The sequence below is a fragment of the Corylus avellana genome, chromosome ca1, assembly GCF_901000735.1.
Source record: "Corylus avellana chromosome ca1, CavTom2PMs-1.0".
Classification (NCBI taxonomy): domain Eukaryota; kingdom Viridiplantae; phylum Streptophyta; class Magnoliopsida; order Fagales; family Betulaceae; genus Corylus; species Corylus avellana.
In genome coordinates this window covers 18324555-18327959 of record NC_081541.1, presented here as the reverse complement: position 1 = coordinate 18327959, position 3405 = coordinate 18324555, and positions in this window count along the sequence as shown.

The following is a 3405-nucleotide window of genomic DNA, read 5'->3' as shown; positions in this document are numbered from 1 at the left end:
GGAGACGAAATCAGCAAAGAACATGCCAAGACCTTTGCAACGAGAGCTTTTGCAGGCTCTTCTTGACATGAAATACGACTCCTACAATCATGTTCTTGACATATTAAAAGTTAACAGGCTTTTTCTTAGATGAGTGAGTGGGAACATTTTAACCCTCAGATTATTTTATTTCCACGTGTCATGCATCCTCCTATTAAAATAATGGAAAACATGCTCTTGCGTTGGTCAGCTGCCACCAATCTCAAGCCTACAGCTCTATTTTGGCTTTCTGTTTGTACATCTCTATATACTAAACAAGAACAATTTTGTATAAACTTTAGAATTTAAAAAGATGATCGTGAGTTCTCTTCAAAAATATTTGTGTACAGACCTATATCCAAGTTGATATCTTTTGTATACATACAACCTGGGGCAGAACTAGAATTTCAAATTTTGGTGTTCATATGTGACAACAAAAACAATTTAAAAGAGTTCGCTAAAAAGAATTTGAACAGCCAAAATTGAAAGGTAAACCATCTCTGAGTTTTCTCAAATTAAAAGGAAAAAAGAATAACACCATCTCTCAGTACTACCAAGTAATTAAATGAAATATACAATCAGGAATAGTTCAGCAATAGTTCTTCCAAAAATAGTATTTAATTGTATGGTTAAATTCATTTTACTCCCTGAAGTTTCAGGAGTTTTTCAATTCAAACTTCAATGTTTAAAAATTTGCAATGTACTCCCCTAATGTTTCAAAAATTTTCAATTCACATCCTCTGTTACTAATTTCCGTCTAATTAGATGGAAATTTTTATAAAAAAAAAAGCATCGAGAGTAATTACGTAATTTTATAAATTTTTGTCCAATTTGATGGAAATTAGTAGCGGAAGGTCTGAATTAGAAATTTTTGAAAAATTAGGAGGTACATTGCCAATTTTTAAACATTGGGGTTCAAATTAAAAAACCCCTAAAATTTCAAGGAGGTAAAATGAATTTAACTCTTAATTGAAAAGCCATAAGACACCCTGCATGACACTGTACCATTTTGGAGGCCTTAGTGAATCAGTGGAGCTGCACAGACTAGAAGGTTATAAAAAGAGCTATTAAGATACTGAATTTCACACGCCATATAATCAACAACAGAAATGGCCATATTGAGCGCCACCCCCACGACTCATGGGGGTGGTTGACCACCCCCAACGGCCCAAATGGGGTGCCCGAAACCACCCCAAGTGGCCAAAGGGGAATAATTCATCAACAACCCCAACAACTCATGAGGGGTGGTTGACCACCCCCAACGGCCCAAATGGGGTGGCCGAAACCACCCCAAGTGGCCAAAGGGGAATAATTCATCAACATTTCAACTCTTATTGTATGACTTTTAGCCAAGATCAGGAACTGTGAAATGCTCATCATTATCTTCTGGGAATTCGAGTATAGGGAGAGACTTTGACAATTTTTTGATAGTTTAGGGAGGGGGCATTGTTTCAATTGAAAGTTGTGAGAAAATTATCTATTAGATAGTAGTTTGAAAGGGATATGTGGATTTTCCAAAAATAAAAAATAAAAAAATAATAGTCAATGCTCTCTAATTAAGATTATAAGTATTAAGACTTTACGAAGAAATAAAAAAGATTTATTGCGCCCCTAAAATAGGACAATAACCCACTTTATCATTAATTTGCCTCCTATACTGAATACCTTTGAAATTAATTTGCTCCCCTTTGGTCCTGCTTAGGTACTTCTCCTCACATGGGATGCCATTTTCTAATTCTTTACACAATTTTTTCACACCTATAGGTGTCTTTTAAAACCACAATTAGAATATTAGATTTTAATCCAATGGTAGTTTACAAGCCACCTATGAGTACAGAAAATAAATGTAAAAAAGTGGGCCTAAATGTAATATTACTCTCTCTAAAATCACGTGTGCCTTAAAGAGTTTGATGGTTGTGATTGTTTAACAAACATGTGTCATTTTAGAAGAGACGTAGAGGCATGGTTGTGATTGTTTGATGGCTTTGACTTGTAAGAGGTGTTTAATTTTTTTTTCCTTCTTTTTCATAGTAACATAATTTTACATAGTTTAATAAAATTGTAAGCGGCCAAGGGAGTTCAATTGCCCCCTCTCAACCTCTTTGGCTTGGGTTTTGGTTGGCACTGATGGTGCATAGGATGATCACACTATTATAGGTGCGGTCATCCCCACACCAGATTGTATAATATTTACAAGAAGATAATAAAACTTCCAGTGGAGGTAACCGGTCAAGAGAAGCAACTCTTGGTCAAGAGTTGAGTTGGGACTCTATAAATAGAGTCCCATGAGAACACAAATTGTATCCCAAAAATATATGTCTCATGTACGTTAGTTTTGTTACATACAAATTGTGTTATCAATTTTTCTTTTGTTCTCCACAAGATTTCCACCCTAACGGAAGAAATCCATCCTGAAGATTATTCTACAATTCCTACATCAAATTTCAACAGTGGTATCAGAGCCAGGTTGGGGAAGATCAAGAGAATAAAGAAAATTCTGCAATTTCTTAGTCTGCCATTGGAGGATTCGGAGAAGATTTTTGCTCTTGGTGAGATCGATCGTCCGACATTGATTTGTTGAATGTTTCTTAAGTGATTGAACGTATATATGTTCACTGTTTTGAGATTTTTTGAGTTTTGGGTTTCAAGTTTCATAATGGGTATAGTTTGGCGGGATCTTCTGAAATTTATTGTTTAATAATATTTTGTAGTTTTAAAGATCAATGTTATGGGGTTTGATTGTGTAACACAATATTTTTTGACCAATTTTTGAATTCTTTGTAACAAAATTTTCGGTCATTTATTTTCTTCAAAAGGATGATTTCTGTTTGATTGATTTTTGGAATACCCATATGTTTCTTAACCCATAAGTCAAAATATTTTATGATTCTAAAACAAAATCATGCTTTAAAATCGGGATTCACTAAAGAAGATGAAGTCTGGTTCAACGGTGGAGTTTGGGTCAATGCAGAAGTCGAAGAAGAAGACAACGGTGGAAACAGATTTGAAAATGGTTTATTAATTGATTTGGTTAAAATCAATTATTGAATGCGCCTGGCCTAGTGGTCGAGACCTTGCAAAGGAGAGGTGTGAGAGAGAAGGCATTGGTTTGATGCACAGCATCGGCGGCTATTTGGTTTTTTAACTAAAAAATTTTTTGACAAAAAGTTGCGACAGGAAGACTCGAACTCGCACGGTTTGAGTCCTGGAGTGAAATTGTTACTTGCTTAATTTATTAACATACAACATGTAGTGGAAGGCTAAATCCAAGAACAAGCTTATGCCACGGTTTGAAGTGGTTCTCAACCCGTGTTCCCCCATGCATGTTAGAGTAAGGCTACCTAAACCTCTAGAATTTTGTTAGTGAAATTGTTAATGCGTGTGGGT